We start from the raw sequence: 15,560 nt of genomic DNA on the forward strand, positions 1-15,560 counted from the left end.
AGAAGTCATTGGGAGCCCAGATCAGGTGAGTAGGGAAGGTGTTCCAATAGTTATTTGTTTACTGGCTAAAAACTCCTTCACAGACAGTGCCGTGTGAGCTAATGCACTGTCGTGATGCAAGAGCTCCTTCGGAACCATTTTTACACACACCTTTTTCATGCCAAGATTTTCAGTTAAGTTTCCTAACTATTTCTCTACAGATGTTCACTTGGACTGCTATGCTTCTCACAGTCAGCCGATGATTTTGACGCACAATTCGATGGATTTTTGCAATGTTTTCGTCAGTTCTGCTCGTTACTGGTTGCCCTGACCTCTCGTCATCAGTGACGCATTCTCTCCCCTCAGAAAAACATTTAATCTATCTGTACATTGCTGTTTTCTTCATTGCATTATCCACATAAACTTATACTAGCATGTCCCTGATTTCACTTCTACTCTTGCCAAGTTTAAGAAGAAATTTAATGTATGTTTGTTGCTTTAATTGAAGCTCAGACAGTCTCGCGACAGCACACAAAAAGACAACAATAATGAAAGCCACTCAGCAGCACACCACCACACATCAACATGAACACAAGTGTGAGACACTGATATACCAAGTTTATGAAACATTACTGAGCTGTTTGTACAGTACTGCCAATGTAAGTGCATAGTGGGAAGTTTGCGAACTTCATTGTTAGACCATGTATAATCCAGCAATTCCACTTCTGAGCATCCATGTTCATAGCAGCGTTATTCACAATTGTTAAACCATGAAACAACTCAAGTGTTCATCAATGGATGAATGGGTAAACAAAATGTGGATAATACATACAGTGGAATATTGTTCAGTCTTAAAAAGGAAGAACATTTTACAATAAGCTACAATATGGACGAACCTTGAGGACATTATGCTAAATAAACCAGTCACAAAAAGACAAACACTGTACGATTCCACTTATATGAGGGTTTTAGAGTAGTCAAAAGGTAAAGATGGAAAGTAATGGTGTTTGCCAGGGGCTGGAGGCAAAGGATAATGGGATTTATTGCCTAATGAAACTGCTTAGTTTCAGTGTCACATGAAAAGAGTTATGGGGATGGACAGTGGTGATTTTTTTTCACAATAATGTGAATGTATTTGATACCACTGAACTGTACACTTAAAAATGGTTAAGATGGTAAATTTTGCTGTGTATTTTATGACACACACAAAGCAAAGAAAAAGAAATACAAACAAAACAAAACAAAACAAAACAAAACAAAACAGCAGCTTCCTCCACCTGTTCAGTAGGGGCTGCTGGCTACTAACTCAAAAAGTACCCAGCAGTTTCCATGTGGTTGGATTGGGGTGGAGGAGAGTGCTGCCATGCCCCCCACTCCAGGCAGAGCACACTGTGAGGGCCACTGGCTTCTCCACAGGCTCCAGAGCCTGGGTCTAGGGACTACCGCTTTCCAATTGGCAAGTGCCAGACAAGAAAATAATTCTGAGATGTTCTAAATTAAAATTACAGTGGCTGGACGGTGAGAGAAAAAGAATAGTTAGCTTGTTAATAGCTGTGGACCAGCTCTGGCAAAAGACTGCTCACATTCCTGTGTATGTTGGAATTTAGGATTAATTTCCAGGGGGATATATCTGGGATTATCCAAAAGAGAGAATAGTCAGGTGCCATGGAACCCCAGGAGCCTCCGCTTGTTATTTATTTTTTTAATTAAAGTTTATCGGAGTGACAATGGTTAGTAAAGTTACATAGATTTCAGGTGTACAATTCTGTAATACATCATCTATAAATCCCACTGTATGTTCACCACCCAGAGTCAGTTCTCCTTCCATCACCATATATTTGGACTCCTTTACCCTCATCTACCATCCCCCTTTCCCCTTACCCTCTGGTAACCGCTATACTATTGACTGTGTCTATGAGTTTTTGTTTCTTTGTTACTTTGTTTCTTTCAGTTTTATATTCCGCTTGTTATTTTAACACGAGCTTTAAGGACTCTTCCAGGGACCCTGCTGCCGCTATCCCAGAACTAGCCTGGATTCACCTTCTCTCATCCCCTTTGTCTATAGCTAATGTAAATTCCTTCAGAAAGGCTTACATCTTTCTCCCTGCTACTTGATGTATAAAAACTCTTGCAAAACTCTTACATGTCAGACATGTTGTCTTTTTTACGCAGCCTTGCTCCTGGTAGTTTAGACTCTATGCTCCAGAACTTTTTTTTTCTTCTTTTTTCCCCGTAGCGACGGCCTAAAAAACCCTTTCTTTTAAACACTTTCAGCCCTGGAAGTTAAAATTCTTTTGTTTAACACGCCCACTGCTACATGCGGCTGCCCAGCAAGGCGCGGGAACAGGGCAGGGGCATACCTGCAGCCAAGGGCTTTGGCACATTCAAAGCCAACCCTGCGAGTCCCCTGACTGCAACCGTCCCTCCAGGAAACTGAGCGAGACAGAATCCCTTCTCTCACAGGCCCCAGCCTTCCTCTTCTTCGGACTTCCGCGCCTGGCGCGCCCCACCTCCTCCAGCCAGGCGGCCAATCCCCGGCTGTTTCCGCCCAGTGCGCAGGGCAGGTGATGACGCCAGGAGGTTGCAGGAAGAGCTTGAGTTTTGTGACCAGGGGCAGGTAAGGCCACTGCAGGGACGTGGGGGTCGCCTGCGGCTTCTATAAATCCCTCTGGCTGCCAGCGGGAGTCCTGCCCGCCTGGCGCGAGGTAGCCTGGCCTGGAGTCCCGGGCGCAGCGCAGCGTGGCGCAGCCTGGGCGCCGCCTACCTCGCCCAGCCAGGGTGTGGGGGGCCGGGGATCACGAGGCGCTCCTCTCGGGGGTGCTTTTGCAAGTAAACAAAAGACAAACTTTAAAAAATTAAATCTATATTTCATTTAGAGAATGATTATGGTTTCGGTTTTTATGTAGCCCTAACTCAGTTGCTGCATCCGTGTATGGCGTACATAATCTAGGTGGCCGGGCTCGAGCCCATGGTTCTATGGAGACATCTCCAACTGAGGGTGCGGGCTGGGCCCTGGGAATCTGAGGACGTGCCAGGGCTTTGGAGTTCTGTTCCTCTGGTGCCGTCCTGACTGCACTTTGGAAAGTGGAAAATATTTTGTATTTCATAGATGTTATGAGGGTTTACATGAATTAAGTGCACTAAAAAAGACAGACTCCCAGCAACAACAGGGTTTTATACACAGATACAGTGGTACCTCGGTTTTCTAATGTAATCCGTTCCAGAACACCATTCGAGTTCTGAAACGTTAGAAAATAGCTGACAGCTAGGGCTGAGGATCTTGCACCCAGCAAAGCCGAGTGACATGTTTGACTTCCGAGGCGTGTTAGGAAACCGAAGCATTTACTTCCAGGTTTACAGCGTTTGTAAACTGAAATGTTTGTCAATGGAGACTTTAGAAAACTAAGGTACTACTGTATTTCAAAGTACTGATACCCTGAAGTGTTTCACAAAGGAATTAAGATGGTTTATAACAAAACGGTAGAATAGTAATAAATAATACAAAATAAATATAACCAGATATTGGGAACAGAAACATGTAAGAACAGAATATAACTGGGGAGGAGGGAAAGAAACTGTGTCAGTGCTGTCTAAAAAAACTTTCTGTGATATTGGAAATGTTTCACATTTAATTATCTTATTTAAACAGCCACATATATCTAGTGCAGGCCTATATTGTTTGTAGTTGAGTCTCAGATTTGTCTCTGGGAGGGTAAACAGTCAGTTACATAGTTCTTATCATTTAAAAGTCAGTCATATTAGTGAGTTCATTCATTCATTCACTCATTCATCCCTCAAATATTAATGGCATTGAAAGAAGCAGAGCTTTTCCTGATAATCAGCTATAAGGTCTATTTTCTGTGGCTTTCATTATTACAGCACCCTGGTATATGTCATGTAAAAGTCTATTCATTTGAGGAATTGGGGCTTGGAGGGATGGAGTTAGTGAATATGGCATAATTTATAACAATTTTTTTTAGAGTTTTAATTTTTTATACAAATGTTAACCTGTATAGCAAAATTTAAAATACACAGATAGGCAAAAAGAACCTACATCACTAAAAATTTCACCATTCAAAGATATAATTACTGTTAATACTTTGATGCATATATTTCCAGATTTTTGTCCCATGGAGTCATTTCATTTTCCTTTATAGGTCCTAAAGTAGCCAGTTCCCCCCATGGAAGGAAAGTCCAGTCTGGAGGTGAGGATCACTTTTAACTTTACCCTTTGCCCTCTCAGGCCAGCACTTGGCTCCATCTGAGAAGGTCACCCTCTCCTTAAGCCTTCTCCATAATTCTGTCCTGGCTTTGGGGCAATGGTTATAGGCACCTGTGAGAGCATTTTGGAGAGGAGGAGAGAGGAGGAAGGTTGGCCATGGCTGTGATTCATTCTGCAAGATGAGTAATCTGGTTTCTCAACCTTGGCACTCTTGATATTTGGAGTGGATAACTCCTTGTTACGGGGGCTGTCCTGTGCATTACAGGATGTTTGGCAGCATTCCTGGGATAGGCCCTCTTCTCCCCATCATGACAATCAGAAATGTCAGTTGAGAGCCACTGGGTTCGTGGAAATCACCAAATTATTGCCGACATGCTCTAAAGAGGTTGATATTCCAGTTTGCATGTGGGAGAGACTGAGATCTAAAGAGAGGCATAACTTAAGCTAAGGAAACTGTTTTATCCTGGTTGTACCATTAATTTACTGTGAGTTTTGGTGGGCAAGCATTATCAGGATCACAACAGGAAAGGGCACAAAAATGAAAGGAATTTTGGAGGGCACTTTTTATAGAAGAGTGGGTAGGATTTAGGGAACCAACAAGTGATAGTGGGGCACCCATGGAAGAGCATCACTGGGGCGGCATCCCCACCCTCGTCTGAAGGGGCAGGGAAGGGTCTGTGGTACTAGACCTTGGGGGTAGGGGACAGGGGATTGGAGCCCTAGAAGAAGGGTTGCCCTCCAGGGCTGCTGTGACCTTGACAGAAGGTGCTCACTGCCAGAGCAGCAACCCAGTGGGATGGGCAGGTGGGGGTAAGTACACTGATCTCTTTCTTTCCCCTCCTTTGACCACTGATCTTCTATACTGGCCAAACTCAAGTGGAAGCTGGAGGGTGAAGGAGCCTGGGTGGTGCAGCCAGAGGAAGTCAGCCAGCTTCTTGAGGGTGCGGGAGGGAGGCAAATGGCAAACTACTGTTAGCAAGTAATGCAGTGTCATCCTGACTCTGCAGAACGAGGATTTGGGGCCTCCACTTCTTAAAGGATACTGTGGCAGTAAAAGGAGATAGACAAAAATTGTTTTTGAAAAATAAAGCACATATACCTGTAGGCCACTGCTCGTTTGACCTGCGGTTCTGTTTCATGCAGTAATATCAAGTCACACTGTTTTAGTTACTGCAGGATTAGATTTGTTTTCATCTTTATTGAGGTATAATTGACCAAAAAAATTCTAAGATATTTAAAGTGTACAGTGTGATAATTTGATAGATGGATACATTGCCAAGACCAGTGTCAAGAAGCTTACCCCTTTTGTATTCTAGGAGATTTGTGGTTTCAGATCTTATATTTAAGTCTTTACCATTTTGAGTTGATTTTTGTGTCTGGTTTAAGATGGGTGTCCAAATTCATTCTTTTGCATGCGGCTATCTAGTTTTCCAAATACCATTTGTTGAAGAAACTATCCTTTTCCCATTATATATTCTTGACTCTTTTGTCAAAATTAGTTTACCTTATATGCATATCTGTCTTTTTATACCAATACCATACTGTTTTGATTACTGTAGCTTTATAATCGAATTTGAAATCAGGAAGTGTGATGCCTCTGACTTTGTTCTTTCTCGTGGTTGCTTTGGCTATCCAGGGTCTTTTGTTGTTCTATACAAATTTTAGGATTGCTTTTTCTATTTCTGAGAAGAATACCATTGGAATTTTGATAGGGATTGCTTTGAATCTGTAGGTTGCTTTGGGTAATAGGGACATTTTAATAACATGAATTCTTCTTGTCCATGAGTGCAGAGTATCTTTCCATTTATTTGTGTCTTCAATTTCTTTCATCAATGTCTTACAGTTTTCAGTGATCAGATAGTTTGCCTGCTTGGTTAAATTCGTTCCTAAGTACTTATTTGTTTTTGATGCTGTCATAAATAGATTGTTTTCTTAATGTATTTTTCTGATATTGTTGTTGATGTATATAAATGTAAGTGGTTTTCATGTATTTGTATTCTGCAACTTTACTGAATTTGTTGAATAGTTCTAACAGTTTGTGTGTGTGTGTGTGTGTGTGTGTGTGTGTGTGTGAGGAGTCTAGGATTTTCTATGTATGATATTGCAGCATCTGCAAATAAAGACAATCTTAATTCTTCCTTTCTAATTTGCATACCTTTCATTTCTTTTTCTTGGCTGATTACTCTGGCTCAGGCTTCAAGTACTGTGTTGAATAAAAATAGTACAAGTGGGTATCCTTGTCTTGTTCTAGGTCATGGAGGAAAAGATTTCAGCACTTAACCATTGAGTATGATGTTAGCTGTGGGCTAGTGTATATGGCCTTTATTATGATGAAGTTTATTTCCTCTACTCGTTTGTTGAGAGTTTTTATCATGAAAGTATATTGAATTTTTTCAAATGCTCTTTCTGCATTGATAGAGGTGATCATATTTTTTTTTATCCCTCATTTTGTTGATGTGATGTATCACACTGATTGATGTACAGATGTTGAGCCATCCGCAGACCCCTGGAATAAATGCCACTTGATCGTGGTGTATGATCTTTTTAATGTATTCCTGAATTTGGTATGCTAATATTTTGTTGATGATTTTTGCATGTATGTTTGTCAGGAATATTGGCCTGTAGTTTAGTTTTTTGTAGTGTCTTTGGTATTAGAGTAATGCTGGCTTCATAATATGAGACTGTATTAAGTGTTTTCTCTTTAATTTTTTGGGAAGAGTTTGAGAGGGATTGGCACTAACTCTTCTTTAAGTGTTTTATAGAAGTCACCAGTGAAGCTATCTGATACTGGAGTTTTTTGGTTGCGAGTTTTTTTGTTTTTTTGTTTTTTTGTTGTTTTTTTTTTTTTTTTTTTTTTTTTGCGAGTTTTTTTGATTACTGATTCTTTCTCCTTACTAGTAAACGGTCTGTTCAGATTTTCTGTGACTTCATGATTCAGTGTGGTATATTGTATGTTTCTAGGAATTTATCCATTTCTTCTAGGTTGTCCAATTTGTTGATGTATATACATATATATATATGTATATATATATTCAGAATATCTTATGATCCTTTGTATTTCTGAGTTATCAGTTGTAACGTCTCTTTTTTCATTTCTTATATTCATTTGAGTTCTCTATCTTTTTTTCGTTTAGAGGCTAGTGTAATTTTTTTCAATCTTATTTATGTTTGCAAAAAAACCTGTTTTTAGTTTCATTGATCTTTTCTATTGACTTTTTAGTCTCTGTTTCATTTATTTCTCCACTCATCTTTCTTGTCTCCTTCTTTCTACTAACTCTGGCCTTAGATTGTTGTTGTTCTTCTGGTACTTTGAGGTATAAAGTTGTTTATTTAAGATATTTTTTTTTTCTTAATGTAGGCATTTATTGCTATAAACTTCCCACTTAGAACTGATTTTGCTGCATCTCATAAGTTTTGATATGTTGCATTTCCATTTTCCTTTCTCTCAGGAGTTTTTTTTTTTTTTTTTTTTTTAATTTCCTTTTTGATTTCTTCCATGTTTTCCCAAAAATAAGACCTAGCCAGACAATCAGCTCTAATGCGTCTTTTGGAGCAAAAATTAATATAAGACCAAGTCTTATTTTACTATAAGACCGGGTATAATGTAACATAATATAATACCGGGTCTTATATAATATAATATAATAACAGGTCTTATATTAATTTTTGCTCCAAAAGACACATTCGAGCTGATTGTCTGGCTAGGTCTTATTTTCGGGGAAACAGGGTTCTTTTATATATTGGTTGTTCAGGAGCATGTTGACATATTTATGAATTTTCCGTTTTTTCCCTGTGATTTCTAGTTTCATATTATTGTGGTCAGGAGAGATGATTGATATAATTTCAATATTCTTAAATTTATTAAGACTTATTTTGTGACCTAGCATATGAGCTATCCTGGAAAATTTCCTTTTGTGCCTCAGAAAAATGTACCGTTGCTTTTGGATGGAAGTTTCTGTATATATTTGTTAGGTTAATCTGGTATAACATATAGGTTTAGTCCAATGTTTATTGATTTTCTATCTGGATCATCTCTCTATTTTTGAAAGTGGGGTATGGTAGTCCCATGCTATTATTGTACAGCTGTCTATGTCCCTTCAGATCTCTTAATATTTTCTCTATGCATTAAGTGCTTCCTTGTTACATGCATAAATATTTACAAATGTTATATCCTTTTTATAGATTGACCCCTTTATCATTACATAAATTGCATCCTTTGTGTCCTGTAGTCTTTGGCTTAAAGTCTGTTATGTCTGAAATAAGTATGGCTATCCCTGATTTCTTTTGGTTCAGTTTGCATGGAATATCTTTTTCCATCCCTTTACTTTCAGTCGATTTGAGTCCTTTAAGCTAAAGTGAATCTCTTGTAGGCAGCATATAGTTGTCTTGTTTTCATAATCTCTTCAGCCACTCTATATTTTTTATTGTATGTAGTCCATTTACATTTAAGGTAATTATTAATAGTAATGGACTTCCTGTTGCCATTTTGTTAATTGTTTTCTGGTTGTTTTGTAATTCCTTTGTTCTTTTCCTCCTCTTCTGCCCTCTTTCTTTGTGATTAGATGATTATGTGTAGTGGTATTGTTTGATTCCTTCCTTTTTCTCCTTTATGTGTTTATTGTAGGCGTTTACTTTGTGGTTACCATAAGGCTTACATAAAACATATTTATAACAGTCTATTTTAAGCTGATAACAACCTAACTTCAAATGCATACTAAAGCTCTACTTTTATATGCTACCTCCCCCACCTTTTTTGTTTCGATGTCACAATTTACATCTTTTTACATTGTGTGTTCATTAAGAAATTATTATAGTTATAGTTATTTTAATACTTTTGTTTTTATCCTTCATACTAGATTTATAAATGCTTTATCTATAACCATTACACCATTAGAGTATTCTGAATTTAACTGTATATTTATGATTACCAGTAAGTGTTTTATTTTTTCTTTTTACTAATTAGCATTCTTTTGTTTCAGCTTGAAGAACTCCTTTTAACATTTCTTTTAAGGCCGGTATATGGTCATGAACTCCTTTAGCTTTTGTTTCCCTGGAAAATTTTTTCTCCTCAATTCTGAAGGACAACTTTGGTAGGTAGAATATATTGTTGACAGTTTATTTCTTTCAGTACTTTGAATGTGTCATCCCATTCTCTTCTGGCCTGCAAAGTGTCTGTTGAAAAATATGTTGATAGTCATATGGGGGTTTCCTTGTATGTAACTGTTGTGTTTAGCTTACTGCTTTTAAGATTCTTTCCTTGATTTAACTTTTGACAATATAATTATAGCATATCTTGCTGTGGGTCTCTTTGGATTTAGCTTCTTTTGTCCTTTTTGGGCTTCCTGGATCTGGAAGCCTTTTCCCCAGGTTAGAGAAGTTTCAGCCATTGTTTCTTTGAATAAGCATTCTTTTCTTTCTCTCTCCTCCTTCTGGGACCCCTACAATATGTATATTGATCTGCTTGTTGATGTCCCATAAATCCATTAAGCTGTCTCCACTTTTTTTCATTCTTTTTTTTCTTTTTACCTCTCTGTATTAATTTCACTGCCTTGTTTTCAAGTTTGCTGATACTTTCTTCCGCTGATGCAGTCTGCTGTTGAAGCCTATATTGAATTTTTCAGTTTAGTTATTGTATTCGTTTAGTTATTGTATTCTTCATCTCTGTGATTTCTGTTTAGTACTTATATTTTCTCTTTGTTGGAATTTTCATTTTGTTTATGCATTGTTCTCCCGACCTTAGTGAGCATCTTTATATCCATTATTTTGAATAATCAGGTAAATCACTTATCATTGTTTTATTAAGATCTTTTTTTGGAGATTTATCTTGTTTTGTTTGGAACACGTTCTTTTGTTTCTTCAGTTTCCTTCATTGTTTTGGTTTCTATACATTAGTAAAAACAGCTACATCTTCCAGTCTGAGAGACTCATACTGTGTAGTAGATGAACCTCATCAATCAGCCTGTCCTGAGCTCTTGGTTGACTTTCAAACCTTTTTGATTGTCAAAGATATCATTATTTTTTCATAGTGGCTTCCAGTAGTTAAGGGTGTTCCAGGACCCCTCAGTGTCCCAAAGGGTAGGATTACAGTCAGCACTTTGATGCAGCCTTATTAAAAGCTAGACCCTCAGACAGTATCTGGGAAAGTATGTAGTGAAGCCCCTTCCAGGGAGAAACTGGATCCCTCTGTTTTGGGCCCACAGGTAGGGGGAGGATAGGGCTGCTCCTGTGCCCATTAAGAATTGCATCCTTAGTTGCTACAGTCCTATGGAACTTGTGAATGCAAGCCCCATTGCTAATATAGCCAGTTGATTTGGGGGCAATTCCTCAGGCAGCAGCCACAAAAGCTGGGATGCCAGTCATTTATACAAGATCCTTACTTTTATTGTTGGAGTGAGTTGGACGGTGAAGGTGGATAGGTGTACTCTAGTCTCCCCAGTTTCTGAGGAGCATCGAAGCAGCTCCTAGCTATGTGCTTATGTTAGAAGCCTGACTCTCAAGCAGCAGCTTGCAAAGTATGCAGATAGGGCCCTTTTGGGGAAATAATGGGAAATGATGTTTTTGTTTGCTCACTCTGTGCTAAGGGGCGGGGAAGGATAGCTAGTTAAGAACTCCTTTGTTTGCTACAATCCGTGGGACTTATGAGTGGAAGCCCTTGTTGATCAGATCAGGTAATTTGGGGATCTGTCTCACAGGAGATAGCCATCAAAGCAAAAGCTTTGGCACAAAAGTGTGTACAAGCTTCTTTCAGGGAGATAGCCACAACTTGGAGTGGGCTGAAGGGAAAAAATGGGGGATGTGTGCGCTGGCTTCCCCAGCCTCTGGGGAGGATCCCAGGTAGACCTTGATCCTCAAACAGCAGCTTGTAAGGTATGCACATGGAGCCCTTTCAGGGAAAGACTGGCAGATGGACTTTTCACCTGCTCCCTCTGCACTGAGTTCTGCTGGACACCTGGTGAGTGCTGTGCACCTTTTGGGAACTACTTCGTTTGCTATACTCTTGTGATACTGTGGATGCAAACTCCCTTAGCTTTCAGAGCTAGATTGTGAGTGTGTGTGTGTGTGTGTGTGTGTGTGCGTGCACTCTCGTCCCTTGGATTTGAGTATTAAAAGTTGAGGTGCTACATTTGAGGTCCAGACCCTTCAGTTCTTGGGGAGAAGCTGGGAGTTGGGAGTTCCCACTGGCTATATAATGTTATACCTGGGATTTGGTTTGTGGTGAGTGTGTGTCTTAGCCTTTTTACCTGTTTTGATGGGAATATTTTCTCACTCATCAGATGTGTAGGAGTCACTCAGCTACTTTCTGGATTTCTTTCAGAGGAAATTGCTCTGTGTGTAGCTGTACAATCTGTATCTATGGGAGGAAGGGGGCTCAGGAGCCACCTGTTGCCATCTTGGTTAACTTCACTGCAGGATTTCTTTAAGTTTTTTTTGTCTTCCATGTTCTAACTCAGTTATATTGTTTGGTGTACTAAAACATATATTTGCCAGTGCCTGAATAAATGTTGGATATTTTATATATACCATTCACTTGCAGAGAACTGTTTTTCTTACAGCTTTTCTTGTAGAACTGTTTCCTTTTTTTTTTTTTTTTTAATCATCATAAAACCTCTGAGTTTGAAAGGGTCCTTAAATTTCTCAGCTGAAATCTGGGATTTTACAGGCACTTAAAAAAAGTGCATACCCATGTATCAAAATATATACCTTAATAAATCATCACATTGTATAACTTAAACTTATACACTGTTGTATGTCAATTGCATCTCAATAAAGCTGGGAAAAAAACTGCATAAGAAAACAAAACAGGTGCAACCCTGAGAAAGAAAATGATATTTTCTATAAAATAAAATTATTTATATAATCAATATCAAGGTCACAAATGACACATTGTGAAATCTTGCTTGTAAAAATCTTGATTGATTTGCTAAGGAAAGAAAACATGTTCTCTCTAGAGATATCTAAAAGCATAATTATTGAGTATGAGGACAGAAAAGGGGCCACAGGTTAAACCTGATAAGGTCAGGAGACTGAAAATGACCACACAAGATGGCGTGAACATAAAAATAAAATTCTAACTCACATCTTTAGCCTGATGCTTTCTTCATAAAGTCAGTCTTCACCTTAAGTGAGGCCTGTCTATTGTCTTTTTGCATCTAAGATGACATCTTTGGAATGTCAGTAATCCCTTTTTCTAGACCAGTGCAAGTAACTGCAGAATCCCTCATTATTATTCTTGTCCCTTGATTAACATCTCTGTGTGAACTGTTAACTGTCCTGTACCCACCTATGTGAAAGAAATACCTGTCTCTCCAATTTACTTTTATCCAATCCCAGAGAATCCCCTTCCCCCCAACCTGCTTTGCTTTCTCCCACCTCCTTAACCTACCACCAATGGATTTCATGTAACCCTCCTCTGATTCCCTCTGATTCTATGTATAAAATAAGCTTCAAACCACCATTTCGCGGAGCATTTTCTCAATCCATTGAGATTTTGCTTCCCGGCAATTGTCGTCAGTTTGGCTCAAATAAACTCTTATAAGCTTTCTCTTAGGCTGGAGGTTTTTCATTGACAAGCTTAAAACATGTTAAAAACAAGAGTCACAACTATGCATGTTTTGCTTGTGTGGAAGATTTGTATTCCCCCCACTGTCAGTTGTACTATGATCAGCTGTTTCAAAAGTTCATGGTTACCCTATGGCACTTGGCCAGAAAGAACTAGTGTTTCAGCCATAGGGAGCCAAATTTATGACCTGGACCTGCTGGGGATCAATGACTAACAACATGTATGGGCCCCAGAATGTCCTGATGTCTGCCGAATTCTGAAGTTGAGTTGCATGTTGTTCTGCAATTATTTGAGTTAATAAGCTGCCCTACTGAGACATGGATATACCCTTACAAGTTTAAATCAAATAAGTATTTACTCATTAGTAAGAGTAATTTGACTCCTGTTATCTCATTTTCTTCTGTTACATATCAAGATAACTTTCAATAAAAGGGAGAGGCTTTTGAAATGGTGATGAAGAGGAATAGGAGAACATGGAAATGATGGGAGGGGCTGGAAAGATGGGATGGGGAAGAGAGTTGCTTATATTTGGGTAAAGTGCCAAGGAAAGTTTTACCTGTTCAGTACTCTACGCCTGGGGCCTCCATTGTAGCAGCTTCACTAGCTCTGATAACCTGAGCCTTGTCCTACTTTACTTGTGTCTGTCTGCCCCTGAGAGAACCAGAAGTGAAGCTCATAACCTCCAGTTAACCAAGCCAAACACCAAGAAAGCAAAACCAAAATAGAACAAAAAAATAGAAGTAAAGTGGGTTTGAATTATACCATATCAGCACTGAGAGAGTAGGAGTCATCTAAGTTTGTCTGAGTTCATCTGCCCCACCTCCTTTTTCAGGGTGCATAAGCCAGTGCACTGAGAAACAGTGTTCCCTAGCCTTTGTGAGCGCCTGCCTGAGCCAGGTCTAGAATTTTGGTCTCTTGAGTCACATTCCGGCTCTTATCCAGCTTGTCCTGGTGCACTTGAGTGCATCATGCTCAGACTCCCAACACTGTTTAGTAGGGCTGCTGCAGTAGATATGGGGGAAGGAGAAACCTACTCTAAATTGCTTTAAACAGGTCATTTATGCAAAAATGTTGACTTTTTTCTTTAACTAACTAGTGTTTCTAGTGAACCACTGCAGCCTGTGTTGCCATTTGTTATGCAGTAATTGAAGAACTAACTGAAGATTCTTTTTCTGGTTGTTGTTTTTTTCTTCTTCTTCTTCTTTTTTTTTTTTGTGTCTGCTCCTAGAGAGGCATACTATATATTTCTGGATGGGAAGGATTATTAATGAACCCTAATTTAATTTACAAATTTGATGCAATTGTAGGCATAGTCCCAGTGGATTATTTTTTAAATAATTTTTCTAATTTTTCAATTACAGTTGACATACAGTATTATATTAGCTTTAGGTATACAACTTAATGATTAGACATTTATATAACTTATGAAGTGATCACTCCAATAAATCTAGTACAGATCTGACACCATACATAGTCATTACAATATTATTGACTATATTCCTTATGCTGTACCCTATATCCCCATGACTACTTTGTAACTACTGATTTGTACTTCTTAATCCCTTTACCTTTATCACTCACCCTCTCAACCCTCCCATCTGGCAACCGTCAAATTTTTTTCTGTATCTATGAACTTGTTTCTGTCTTGTTTGTTTGTTTATTTTGTTCTTTAGATTGCACATATAAGTGAAATCATATGGTATTTTCTTGCTCTGATTTATTTCACTCAGCACAATACCCTCTGGGTCCATCCATGTTGTTGCAGATGGCAAGATTTCATTCTTTTTTATATCTGAGTAATATCGCATCAAACACTGGGGTGCCAAAAAAATGTATACACATGACTTAACATTCATCTCTTGTTATTGGTATATATTGAGTATTACAATTTTAATACAGTTTTTTCCTTTCTTAAAATGTGTATACAATTTTTTGGCACCCTCTATATATATATACCACATTTTCATTATCCATTTGTCTATCCTGGACACTTAGGTTGCTTCCATGTCTTGGATATTATAAATAATGCTGTATTGAACATATGGATGCATTGAACATATCTTTTCAAATTAGTGTTTTGGGTTTTTTTCAGATAAATACCCAGAAGTGGAATTACTGGGTTCTTCTTTTTCTGTTATTATAGCCTTTTTATTTAAAAAGTCTATTTTGTCTGGCATAAAAATTGCTACTCAAGGGCCAGCCCAGTGCCTCAGGAGGTTTGAGCGCTGTGCTCCTAACGCTGAGGGCTGCCGGTTCGATTCCCACATGGGCCAGTGAGCTGCGCCCTCTACAGCTAAGATTGTGAACAACAGCTCTCCCTGGAGCTGGGCTGCGTGAGCTACCATGGGCTGCTGTGTGCCTCCATGAGTGGCCGGTGGCCAGCGTGAGTGGCTGTTAGCCAGTGTGAGCTGCTGTGTGCTGCTGTGGGCTACCGTGTGCTGCTATGAGTGGCCAGTGGCCAGTGTGAGTGGCCGGCAGCCATCGTGAGCATTCGGCAGCCGGCGAGAGCTGCCGTGAGCTGCTATGAGCTGCTGTGAGCGGCTGACCAATGACTGGCAACCAGCTGCCTCAGCCAGGGGAGCTCAAGGCTCATAATACCAGCATGGGCCAGGGGGCTGTGTCCTACACAACTAGACTGAGAAACAACGGCTTGAACCGGAGTGAGGGGGGAGGTGGAAGGGGGAAGGAAAAAAGAAATTGCTACTCAAACTTATTTTTGTTTCCACTTTCATGAAATATTTTTTTCCATTCCTTTACATTCAATCTGCATGTGTCTTTCAATCTGAAGTGAGTCTCTTG

General features: G+C 39.2%; 1 protein-coding gene across 1 annotated transcript in view; it reads left to right on the top strand.

The window, feature by feature from the left end:
• The first annotated feature begins 2,436 nt into the window (after nucleotides 1–2,436).
• The window catches only part of BLVRA (biliverdin reductase A), an 85,843-nt gene continuing 72,719 nt past the window's right edge, over nucleotides 2,437–15,560 (top strand). The window contains exon 1 of the mRNA XM_088797860.1: nucleotides 2,437–2,596. The gene's annotated coding sequence lies outside the window, so the exon portion shown is untranslated. The remainder of the gene's footprint in view (nucleotides 2,597–15,560) is intronic.

The sequence above is a fragment of the Rhinolophus sinicus genome, chromosome 4 (genome assembly GCF_057876585.1).
Source record: "Rhinolophus sinicus isolate RSI-liver-muscle chromosome 4, RSI-T2T, whole genome shotgun sequence".
Classification (NCBI taxonomy): Eukaryota; Metazoa; Chordata; class Mammalia; order Chiroptera; family Rhinolophidae; genus Rhinolophus; species Rhinolophus sinicus.